The 13821-nt window shown below is 31.2% G+C and overlaps 1 protein-coding gene across 5 annotated transcripts in view; it reads right to left on the bottom strand.

Annotated features, from left to right (window-relative positions):
- Nucleotides 1-1329, bottom strand: part of tnca (tenascin Ca) — a 70700-nt gene extending 69371 nt beyond the window's left edge. Inside the window, exon 1 of one of the 5 annotated variants that reach the window (XM_051109750.1) lies at nt 1013-1329. The gene's annotated coding sequence lies outside the window, so the exon portion shown is untranslated. The remainder of the gene's footprint in view (nt 1-1012) is intronic. The other 4 variants (XM_051109751.1, XM_051109752.1, XM_051109753.1 and 1 more) reach the window with 4 other exon arrangements.
- Between the last annotated feature and the right edge of the window lie 12492 nt (nt 1330-13821).

The following is a 13821-nucleotide window of genomic DNA, read 5'->3' as shown; positions in this document are numbered from 1 at the left end:
GATGAGATCAAAAGGAGAGCCAAAGGAGCCTCCTGAGAAATATAACCTATTCATTTCACATTCGTCTCCTGTAGTTTCAGAAGAGAACTTAATGTCTCAGACTGTTGTCAGATTTGCCAAGAAATCAAAGTCTGCAATCAAAAGACAGAGTTTATCTATATATGAGCGGCATGATAACAGTTGACTCACTTTTATGAGAAACATCTGAGACGAGGTTGATACTTAAAGTAACCAAGAACTGAACTGAACTGAACCTTTTCACCTGAACCATTGAGAAATACAGTTTTCCTCTAGGTTTTAATACATATTAAAATAAATCTCTTCAATGTCTCGATTGTTTCTCGGAGACAGCAATGAGATCACATGGAAAGCCAAAGGAGCCTCCTGAGAAATATAACCTACTCATTTCACATTCGTCCTGTGTAGTTGTAGAAGGTATCTTAATGTCTCAGACTGTGGTCAGACTTGCCAAGAAATCAAAGTCTCCAATCAAATAACCAAGTTTATCTATATATAAGCGGCATGATAAAAGTTGAATAAATTTTATGAGAAACATCTGAGACAAGGTTGATACTTTAACTAACCGAGAACTCAACTGAATCTCTTCAACCGAACCTTTGGAAATTCAGTTTTCCTCTAGGTTTCAGTATATATTAAAATGATGACATCTTTTCAATGTCTCCATTGTTTCTCAGAGACAGCGATGAGATCAAAGGGAGCCAAAGGAGCTTTCTGAGAAATATAACCTATTCATTTCACATGCATCTCCTGTAATTTCAGAAGAGATCTTAACGTCTAAGACTGTGAATCCTAATGTGAACTTCATGGAAATATTTAGGAGAAACATCTGAGAAAGTTGACATAAAAAAAGCATATGAACTCAACCTCCAGAGCTATAAAAAGGAAACTTCTGAGCAATAGAAATTTTCCTATGGGTCAACAGCAGAGTGCATGCAAAGTCCAAAAAAAGCACTGCATCCATAATAAGAAACTACAAATTAGATAAAGATACCTGTGGCGATGAATGGAGCTTCCACGCGCCTCCCTGCAGCCGAGCAAATCAGGTGCAGAAGACGAGAATCAAACAATAGTGAGGAGGCGAGGATGTCCAGCGTTCCAGACCCCCAGCTGCCGTCTGTCTCCGTCTCTCCACGTGCTGGAAGATCTGAGAGCGTCCGTGATGTATTCCACACACCCGTCCGTCCGTCCGTCCGCCTGCCGAGCCTCTGGGCTGAAGTGTGCGAGAAGGAGAGGGAGAGAAGATGAAAGCACTACACCTCTTTAATATGAGAGACTTCAGTCAGAGCGCTGTGAATTACAAGGACTGCCCTTAAATAGCCTTTCCACGAACTCGTACACGCTCCCTCTCTCTCTCTTTCTTTCCCCTCCTGTTCATCCCTCCTACTGCTTTGAGGTGTTGAGATGCCTACACACTCAGCATATATTATCCATACTCTCTTCTCCCTGGAGCGAGAACATACGCCTATACGTACAAGTTCAAGAGAGTTTCTACATAAAAGCAAACAGAATATTTAATAATCCTACAATTTTAATCCGAGTGTGCTATAAAGATATGCACAGAAACAAAGAGGATGAACTAAAAAAATTCAAAGTGTATGAAAGCGTACCTGGGAGTCACACTTGATTTGGAAATATCTGTAAAAAAATATACATTTTTTTTTTTTAAATAAAGGCATTATAATGCAACAAAAGAAAATGTATGCTGCTCTCTTGAACTTTATACTCAAAGAGTCTTGAAATATAAAATGCAAGATGTGAAATATGAAACAGCACAACTGTTTTCTACATTGACAGCAATAAGAAATGTTTCTTCAGCAGCAAATCAGCATATTAGAATGATTTCTGAAGGATCATGTGACATTGAAGACTGGAGTAATACTGCTGAAAATTCAGCTCTGCATCAGAGGAATAAATTATATTTTAAGATATATTCAATTAGAAAACAGTTATTTTAAATAGCAAAAACATGTCACAATATTACTGTTTTTACTGGATTTTTTGTCAAATAATTGCAGCCTTGGTGCATTTTTCAACATCCTGTTCACTCAGAAACAGATTACAGAAGTAAAAATGCTGGAGTAATGATGCTGAAAATTCAGGTTTAATCACAGGAATAAATTACATTTTCAAATATATTCAAAAAGAAAACAGTTATTTTTATTTTATTTTATTTTATTTTATTTTAGTCAAATAAATGCAACCTATATATATATATATATATATATATATATATATATATTTTTTTTTTTTTTTTTTTTTTTTGATAAAATAAAGACATTTAGAATGCTACAAAATATTTCCATTTCAAATAAATGATGTTCCTTTGAGCTTTATTCATCAAAGAATCCTGAAAAATAAAAAGTATCACGGTTTCTGCAAAGTTATGAAGTAGCACAAATGTTTTTAACATGAATAATAATCTGGACTGGAGTAATGATGCTGAAAATTCAGCTTTGATCACAGGAATAAAATACATTTTATGATATATTATTTTATATTTAAACATATATATATATATTTTTTAAGATCAAATAAATGCAGCTTTGGTGAGCAAAAAAAGTCTTCTTTCAAAAACATTTTAACAGATTGTGTATCTACGACCTTAATGACAGGTAAGTAAAAATGTTTGCAAATGACATGCTTTAACATTTCTAACAAAAAGGTCAAATAATACAATGAAAGACTATTTTTAACAATTTAGTCAGACAACTAGCCGGACATGTTTCATCTGATGCCTATGCATGAAAAAAAGTAGTTTCCCACCATAGCAAATAACGAGGCAGTTAAGAGTCATGAAGATGCAAACCAGATCTTGAGACCAGAAGCCAGGGACATTTTCCGAGCTCAGTCACAGCTAGATGCACATAACACATGCAGAAGTGAGCATTTAAAAAATGCTCGTAAAATAGCATTTAGAAACTGTTTAGACACTTTGGGTGAAAATGGCAGAAAGCCAGTTTTATTGACTGACGTAGCACTCATTATCAAAATTATAAGGGACATTTTACAGATAATTGACTCACATCTTTAGTTTGTTTACTATTTTTCTACACAGATGCCACTGCACATGACATTATAACTGACATATAATATTAACAAGCACTACTTTCTGGTCTATCAGCCACCTGTTTGCAATTATCATTTCAGCTGCTCTCCATTTCACATTACAGAATATTTCCACGCTGCTTAAATGACAATCAGGCTGAAATCCTGCCAAAGTGTAATAAACTACTGTGCTATTTCATCAGAAAGTGTGCCGAACTGGCACATATGCAGCTTTCTCATTCAGAGATGCCCAGAGGCTCAATGTCGCAAAGAGTTTTGGATCAGATATTTTCTTATCTATATGGTTCATCTGCATGTTAACTGCGTTCAGGACTCAATCTAAATGCAAGATGATATTTTGTTTTGATGTGTTAATCCCAGTCATAAGCATATGGCGTTACAGTGCATGAAGAGTTTTGCAAAAAAACAACAACAACAAAAAAAAAACAATTAACATCACTGACTAAATGGCATCTTACTTTTCCATAAATAGGACTTGAAACTCAACTTTTAAATTATAACAGCCTGAAATCTTGAGAAAAAAAAACAATTATGGAATATTATGTAAGGAATACAGGAATTAATTACATGTTCAAAAATATTTAAAAAGAAAATTTTTATTTTATTTTATTTTAGTCAAATAATTTTTTTTTTTTTTTTTTTTATCCTCACTGAACATCCTGTTCACTCAGAAATACAAATTACAGAAGAAAAAAATGTTTGCAAATAAAAATACAAAAATCTGTAAAAACCTTTAAATTTTAAAAAACAATTATGTAATATTATATATTTATGTAAAAAAAAAAAAAAATTCTTCAGATGAAAAATTAAGAAATTAAGTAAAAAATGTCTTTAATTTTTTTTAAACAAAATTAAAAATATTTTTTTAATTTGTAATTTTATTTATTTATTGTAAAAAATGTATTTATTTATTGTAAAAAAAAAAATATTGTAAAAAAAAGTCTTTACTGTCATTTTTCATCAATTTAATGTGTACTTGCCAAATAAATAAATAAATCAATCATACTGACCACAGACTTATCTATCCATCATTTAAATAACACAAACTACTGACAAAAGTTTGGAAAGGCTGCATTACCTACAACTTCAGTCTAAAATGACGACTAAATGTCTGTTCAGATGTTCAGCTGTAATATTATCCAATCTGATGATGATGATGTGTTAAAAACCTAAACAAAATGTATTAAAATTATATATATCAGGTTCACTGCACTTATATGAACAAGAAAAGCAGTCAAATGTCAAAAGTTTTGGTTTTAATAACAAAAAGAAGTGTCAAAAATGTATCATTTATCTTAAAATCTACAAAGGAGAAAAAAATCCCCAAAAATACCCCATTTAATATTAAAGAACTTTACAAAATAAGCAAAATCTGCACATTTCTGTCATTGCTTGGATGTAATAAAACAACCACAGATGAAACGGAAAACAATTAAGTCACGTTTGCATTTTCTTCTGTCACTGGTCATAATTATAATGTGTTCAGCAAATATGCACGTTTATTTCTTACTTACATGAAAGACTTTTCAAACTTTGCTACCATAAACTGATTCATGTCAAATTACCTGAATAATCACCATTGTGGGCTGTGCTGACTGACAAATGTGTTAAAACTAGCTACATTTCATGCAACATTAATTGCTTTAAACAAAAGCAACAGGATATTTGTGGAAAATGTCTGAGTGAGACTGATCACTGGTCAGCATGAGTCAGTTTTTTTTTTTTTCCATTTCCACAGGCCCTTGTTAGATACAAAAGTTAAGTGGTGAAGGCCTGTGTAGAAACTTGTGGAAGGAGAGCTGGATTGGTTCTGTTTCAGCTTGTTATCATTGTTTGCCAATTACATTACGTTACCTCACCAAATAAAACCAAAATTGCCGACAACTGCATGACAACAGCATTACCTTACTTTTCCATAAAGGATTTGGAACAGTGTTACGGTTAACTACAACTATAAAAAAAAAAAAAAAAAAAAAAAAAAAAAAAAGTTTTTGGGAATTGAAATAAAGCTGGAATAAATCAAATAAAAAGGCCAAAAATTGTTGTAAATAATAATAATAAAAAGATTATTGGAGTATTGCTTCTTTGTAAATAATTGACATTTACAAGCAATTTCTGAGTGGAAATTATTTTTATACAATTGTGATTAATTACACTGTAAAAAACAAATTGTTGAGTCAACTTAAAATAATTTGTAACCTGGCTGCCTTAAAATTTTATGTTCAGTCAACTCGAAAAAGTTTATTCAACTTTAAATGTTAAATTATACTAAGTGACAACTTAGATATTTGAGTTGGATCAACTTAAAATTTGAATGCAGCTGGGTTACTTACCCATCTGTTAAGTTTAGCAAACACAAATATCTAAGTTGTTACTTAGTACAACTTAACATTTCAAGTTGAATAAACTTATTTTAGTTGACTGAACTTAAAATTTTGAGGCAGCAGGGTAACAAATTATTTTAAGCTGACTCAACAAATTGTGTTTTTTATTTTTTACAGTGTAGTTGAAAAATTAAAAACTAGACAGTTGTCTAATATAATTAGTACAACAATTAAATAAAGTTAAATTAAAATAACTAAATACAAATAAAGCTAAATAGAAATAATAAATGTACATAAAATAACAGTTTAAAAAATTAAAATTGAATTTACTAACTTAGAGCTTACTGTATAAAATATAAATAAAAGCTAATTTAAAATAATAATTAATACAATACTTACAGTAAAGTAACTCAATAAGGTCCTAGTAATAAAAAAAAAAAAAAAAAAAGAGTTATAATGAAAGTAAATAATGAAATTAACATGATCTAAAATTGCTAAATGGTTTACAAGTATCTTTTTCCCCTTTGTTCATAAATGTTAACTAGTGTAGTTAATGTTATGGAACCTTAAATAAAGTATAAATACTACAACATTATATAAATAATACTAAAATACCACTGATCTGGAAGGAAATGAGAAGTGACGGAGTCTGTCAAGATTTGACAGCTTAAGATGTAGAAATACTCTCTAAAATAAAGATTGTGGCATAATGCCATGGACTTCAACACAACCTCATCATTTGTTAAACACATCTGATCTACATGATCAGAATTCAGTCTCGTTTTCTCTGTTATTAACACCTCAGAAGTTGTTAGTCAATCCAAGAACATCATCAACATATCCGTTTTTCTAACTTTCCAGAGCACATGGAAGTGACATCATTGTTTCTAAAGAAGCTTAAATAAACATTGAAATACTCCAACGAGACCGTCACGGGAAAACTGATCAAATACAGCAAGTGCTATGCACACGAAAACCACAAATATCTGGTTAACAAGAAAAAGAAAGTCAACACAATTTGTCTCAATAAAACACGTTAATAAATAAAACACATAAAATGTTTAAATCAAACCTAACAACTTACTCCCATTTCATTAGAGAAATTCATCACATTAGAGAAATGAAAACACAAAAACTTCTTATGAAATGCAAGATGATATCCCTAGTTTGGCGCAATCTAAATATTTATGAGAGTGAGAACATCAGCACAATAATATGTGTGTAGTAAGCACCTGTTGAGCTCATCTGGACACAAATGACACACAGTTTCTATTAATCACCTCAACATGAAGAACTCCAGATGGACGTGGCGGGTCATTGATGGGAAATTAAGTCTAAAGAAACTCATCACAAAACACGTTGCACACAAAACTAAGCATTATTTATGTAACCGTTACATGGAAAAATGAAATACAAGTGTCTTATGCTCACCAAGGCTGCATATATACTGTGAAATATTATTACCATTTAAAATGTTTTCTATGTTAATATTAAAATTAAAATATTAATTTATTTTAAAAAATATGAATGTTCAATGAGAAAAAAAATGAAAAATGCAACAAGGCTGCATTTATTTGACAAAAAAAAAAAAAAAAAAAAAAAAAACTTTTCTTTTTGAATATATTTGAAAATGTAATTTATTTCTGTGATCAAAGCTGAATTTTCAGCATCATTACTACAGTGTCACATGATCCTTCAGAAATCAATCTAATATGCTGATTTGTTGCTCAAGACACATTTCTGATCATTATTATTGTTGAAAACAGTTGTGCTGCTTCATATTTTTGTGGAAAGCATGATACATTTTATTTAAGACTTTGAGTAGAAAGTTGAAAATAACAGCATTTATTTGAAGTAGAAATTTTTGAAGCATTATACATGTGTTTGCTGTTACTTTTGAACAATTATTGCATCCATACATATGATATATATAGATATATATATATATATATATATATTTTTTTTTTTTTTTTTTTTGTATTTTTATTTGCAAACATTTTAATTCTGTAATATATATATATATATATATATATATGAGTCAACAGGATGTTGAAAAATGCACCAATGCAATTATTTGACCAAAAAAATAAAATAAAATAAAATAAAATAATAAAATCCAGTAAAAGCAGTAATATGACATTTTTTTACAATTTAATTAAAGTTTCTGTTTTCTTTTTAAATATATATCTTAAAATATAATTTATTTCTGTGATGCTGTTTCTGAAAACTGTTGTGTGGAAACCTTGATACATGTTGATTTAGGATTCTTTGATGAATGGAAAGCATTTATTTAAAATGGAAATCTTTTGTAACATTATAAATGTCATTTTTGATCAATTTAATGCATTCTGGGTTTCTGCAGGTCTTAAAAATTATTATTCATCCTTCACCCTTTAAGGCCTTTAAAAGCTATTAAACCAAGCCTCAAATTCATAAAGTCATGGCATGTAATGTTGCATGCATGAAAAAAATAAAAAAATAAATAAAAAAAACTTCCTCATAAAAATTAAGAAATTAAGTCAACAAATATTCTTAAAAAAAAAAAAATAATTTGTAAATTTATTTATTGTATAAAATTTAAAGGTCTTTGCTGTCATGTTTCTACAATGTAATGTGCCCTTACCAAATAAATAAATAATCATACTGACCACAAACTTCCATCCATCATTTTATATATAATACTACTACTATTTAACTACTGACAAAACGTTAGACTTTTTGAATTTTTAAAACGACGACTAAATGTCTGTTCAGCTCTTGGCTAACATTAATTTTCCAAGGTAACATCAGCCGAAAAGGAAAGTCATTTGAGAGGCTGAGCAAATAATTACATTTGGATGAAAGATTATGAAGTTTGTGTAAAATATGCATTGAATGCATTGATGCGTGAATCATTCACAATAAGACATGAAATGTGTTTTAAGAACGCAAATAGTGTTGATTTCAACTTCATGTTGACTTTAAAGTACTCCTTTTTAAACTCAACATAACCACTCCAGTAAAATTTACCCTGGAATATACTGTAGATTAGCAACCTGATTTCAAAACATGCACAAGGATGAATACAAAGCAATATGTGTATTATTTGGTTTAACAAGTTTAAGCAAGACTTTATAAGTGGCACGGATGTGAGCATGTCTTTGGTATAACCAAAAGCTTTATGATGGAGAATGATGTAATTGTTACCACATGCCCATATACCACGTCAGCAGGTACAAAAATATGATTCAAGATTTAGGAATCCAGTGTAAAATAGCTTATTTTGCCATTAAAAGCACATAAAATGTGTCTGCTGATTCTAATGAAGTCCTAAGTGAGACATTGAGAGTCGCTGAAGACTTCTAGGGATTTAAGAAATGTCACTCCTCAGACATACAGCAGATCCGTCACCCTCAACATAAACATTAACAAATATGGGATTTCAGCCATGATACCTTCCGATTCAGTCAGCGGTTCGGCGCGTGCCAGCCTGTGGAAAACTCTCAGCCTGGCAGAGACGGATCCAAACATACCCTCTGATGCTCACTGGCCTGAGATGGAGGTCTGAGTCAGTGAAACAGGCTTCAAAACAGCCACATCCATAAATGTTGTCTGTGTAAGTGAGAAACAACCATTTAAAACCACCAAGTGTGTCTGATTGTCATTAGCAGATGGTTTCAACCCTACTGGAAAGAAAAATCAGCTATTAGATCTCCTTAACATATTGATTTTTTTTTCTTCCTAGATGGCAAAGTGGCCCATTCATGAAACACAAGCTAAATGAATTAGTGTAAATTGCACATAAAACTATTCAAGTGTAAGCTGTTGCATTTGATTCAACATGAGACCTTATGTGCGTATGATTTATGTAGAAATTAGTTCTGCTTGTTTCTCACAAATAACTCCCATACAACAATCTTACACCTTAGTAGTTTCAGGAAATATCTCAATGTCTCAAAACTTTGCTCAGATTTGCCAAGATACCAAGTCTGCAGTCAAGATCAGGGATCTCTATATGAACTCAAATATTTCTCATCAAATGTTTCCAAGAGCTGTTGCTCATTCATTTTATTCCAACTACTGACTTGTTTGTGCATATCTTTTATGTATCCAAGATTTTAGTAGAAACATACACAATAAAAAAAAAAAAAATACTGCAAATGAGAACTCTATTAAGAGAAGAGACAGCAATGTAATTAAATATAGAGTACAAAATGAAGCAAAAGTTGGCATACGACTAAAGCAACATGATTAACAAAATAAAGAATTTAAAAAAAAAAAAAAAGTTCTCTCAGCATCTGTTTTCTCAGCATCTGATTTCTGTCTAAACATAACAATTGAGATATTAATGTTTCAGATCTGTCCTATGGTATGAAGCAGTGATGTGCCCAAATTCAAATAAAATGGAACCCCTAAAGGAAATAAATACAAGATGGGGAAACAAAATATGTATTTCAGTGCTTTCTGTCACAATTATATCACTGGGTTATTATACAGTTTACGAACTTTGGGCATCTGCAAACCACTATTAATATGCGGGGCATTAAAATGGCTTTTGAATGCGCACTCACATTTTACTTTCACTTTCAAGATTTGCAATAACATATACTCTGAGTATACTATGGAGCAGCAGTACTTGCCATACATTTTACAAGATTAGGAGTTCGTAAGTGGTGCTCAGGATCTCCAAATCATTTGACGTCATTCTATCAGTCAAGAGAGACCGAATTTACCATCCCTCCCACAGACGCAGCATTAGAATCACCCTCATATTAACAGTTTTTTTTATAACTTGATGAGAAGGTGATATAATACAAAGTATAGTGTTATAAATGTACTTATATTTAAACAATTACACTGCCCTCCAAAAGTTTGGAAACACCCCTGGTGGTTTTGGACAATATCAGCATAAATCCTTAACATTTTTTGGTGCAAATACATTAAAGCAACTTGACATTATCATTAAAGACCAGCAATACTACTAATTTTCATTTTGATTACATAATAATGGCAATATATACATGTCAAAGTCAGACATGCTCCTTTGCCAGCTGTGATGCCTGATTACTGGTTTAAACTTGGCCCAGGTTTTTAAAGGATTTTTGGGTCAGCACACCTTAATAGCTTCAGCAACTGATTGGCAGTTAAGTTTAGAATACAAAGAATTTAGGTCCAGATTATGCAGAGCTGTAACAGCTGCTAATGGTGGATATTTTGATGAATTGAAAATGTAAGCTTCTTCTATGTTTATGTAATAAAATATGTTTTCGTAGTTTGTGTTGTCCCTTATCAGTGCAAAATTAAATTAAAAAGGATTCATGCCAATATTGTACAAAACCCCACTTTTCTAGGGCATTTCCAAACTTTTGGAGGGCAGTGTATATTGTTGGGTTATTATACTGTTTACAAATTTCGGGCATCTGCAAGCCACTATTAATATGCGGGGCATTAAAATCGCTTTTGAAAGCACACTCGCATTTTACTTTCACTTTCAAGATTTGCAATCACATATACTCTATATACTGTCATATACTGTCGCAAGAGTATACTACACTTGCGACACATTTTGTGTGTCTGTAATTGGTGCTCAGGCTCTGCAAATCATTCTCCATTGTTCTCTCAGTCATCTCTCCTTACTTAAGTGAAATTTTTTGTAGGCTAATGTTAGAGCTGGGTAGTGACTGATTACATGTAATCTGGATTATAATTTCTAAAATAGTCTACCAATTATATACACTCAGAAAGTCCAGTTTTGCAGACATTCATAGACTAGTCATTAGTCAGGTGGTGACACAGCATTTGACCAATGGATTTACAAAAATCATTTCAGGTTTAAGAAAACATTGCACCAACTACTGATGAACATTCATTTTTATTTGAATTATTACCTAGGATGTTATTCAACCATGTATTATTATGTCTTATTGAAAGGCTTTTGTCTTTCAGACACATTAAAATGCACAATTTCTCTTTATTTCTTATATTTGCAGACATTCTAAAACTTTGGAGCCTCTTTAACCTAATAGATCTACTTTAAAGTGGTGGTCAATCAGCAATTTTGTACAAAACAATATTTTCCTTTGCACTGAACTTTCAGTGTCGTATCTTTGCAAAAGTTGTTTATGCCCTAACAGCAATATTATGCTACAGTTAACAAAGAGAATTTATAATCAGTGACCCCTTTTTGTACCCTGAGATTTTAAAATAAATATTTTAATAATTAAGTATCACATTTGCATTTTCACGGTTCTCTGACATTGGTTAATGGTCATATGGTGTGCAGGTAAATATAAGATATTTCATCTTTTTTAGTAAGTGTATTATTTTGATTGTTATTTTAAACTGATTTATTTTCATTTAATATTTTTATGGTTTAATTAGTTGTTTGCCTTTCATTAAATTCACAAAACCCCTGCAGTTCATTTACGAACCCCAGTTTGGGAAACTTTGATGTAATATAATGTTTAATGCACTTCATGTTGTTAATTAAAATGAACGAAACATATTTTCTCACTTTTCGTATTTTTACATCATTATAGTACAAGTTTATCCTGTTTAAATCAATGTGATAAATGAGTTAGGTCAAAAGCAATCTAAAAGTAATCAAAAAGTAGTCTTATATTACCTATTATATTACCTAAAATGTGTAATGTAATGAGTTACGTTACTGACTACAATTTTTGCCTTAATTTGGAATCAGTAACAGATTACAATTTGTAAGTAATCTACCCAGTAATGTAATGTAACAGGCTAACCGTGTCCGTTTAGTGGCTCCGTAGAACACATTATTCGTTTTCTGTGTCTTTCCGAATATTCCGAATATTCAGGCACACCCCTAGAATGAAGTTCCTACTTGTAAATTTACATGGCCTATACTATACATAGTAGAACACGTGTCATGTACTATATGAATTGCATGTCTTGCTTTGTTGACACAACATAATAACCCAGAAATATAAACAATATGACTTATGATGTTTTGGTGTGTTTTCTCCATGGAGAGACTGGTTTGAAAGGGGGCGTATGGAGAGAAGGTACAAGACAGTGATAAATTATACAAGGTCAAGGCAAGGTTACGCAAAAGACTGCAGCCTTGAATGTTGAAAAATTGAAACGGGACAATTGAGAGCAAGCAACAGTCTACGGAGCTCTTCACACATTACAAAAACACAAGCGTGACTGGAAAGATTCATGAAAGCCATATGTATTTCTCACGGACATGATTTTGGATGTATGAATCATGGATGCGCTTTGACAGAAGTCAAACTGAATAACCCATCTTTCCTTAAAAAACTCATTACTCAGAAGACTGTGAATATGTACATAAATAAAAGTAATTAAAGGTGTGGATAGACAAATAAACAGACCCTACACCTCTGTTGTTTCCGAACTCTAAACAGTATATCTCACAGGCAGTGACTGTGATCTTATATTAAACTATATTAAACTACTATATTTTATTAATATTATTTAAGGCATATTTACTAAGTTTTATTAATATTTTGATATTTAGTTTTTAATTTTAAAATGTTTAATTTATTTGTATTAATTTTGAAATATTTTATTTATTTATTTAGTTTTTTGTTTTGTTTTGGGGGTTTTTTTTTTTTGTGTGTGTGTGACAGTAAAGACATTTTTAACGTTACAAAAGATTTATTTAAATGCTGTTATTTTGAATTTTTATTCTTCGAAGAATCCTAAAAAAATAAATAAAAAATAAAATGATTTCTGAAGGATCATGTGACACTGAAGACTGTAGTAATGATCCTGGAAATTCAGCTTTGCATCACAAAAATAAATTTCATTTTAAAATATACTCAAATAGAGCACATTTAATCTAAATTGGAATATTATTTCACAATTTTACTATTTTTACTGTATTTTTGATCAAATAAATGCAGCCTTGGTGAGCATAAGAGACTTCTTTTAAAAACAGACTTCTTTTGAAAACAGAAACGACAACAAAAAAAATCTTACTCACCCTAAACATTTGAATAGTAATGTATACAACAAATGCAATATTTCTACCGTTTGACACATTCCTATCGTTGCATGGTATATAACATCATAGCTCTCATCCCTGTGGTCCAGTATTTCTAAGTGGCAGTCCTAAATCAGCCATCATGTGCTGGACCACCATCACATCAGTTTAAGCACCACCCAAGATGTTCCTGAAAATGACTTCAGGTTCAACATATTGGATCTTGCAATAATCACATAAACAAGATAAACACAAACTCTGTTATGATTACAAATTCCTTAGAAATGTTTTAGGTGACGTAGCGCTGGGCAATTCTTGCCAAACTACTATATGAATACAGCCTGTTTTGTAACTGTATAATTGGAAGTGAAACAGAATATCTCAATATATGCAGGGCTATGCCATTTTGAATTACTTTTTGTTTTCATTTTAGTTTTATTAATTTTGAAA

The sequence above is a fragment of the Labeo rohita genome, chromosome 5, assembly GCF_022985175.1.
Source record: "Labeo rohita strain BAU-BD-2019 chromosome 5, IGBB_LRoh.1.0, whole genome shotgun sequence".
Classification (NCBI taxonomy): domain Eukaryota; kingdom Metazoa; phylum Chordata; class Actinopteri; order Cypriniformes; family Cyprinidae; genus Labeo; species Labeo rohita.
This window is presented reverse-complemented; position numbering and strand designations above follow the sequence as displayed.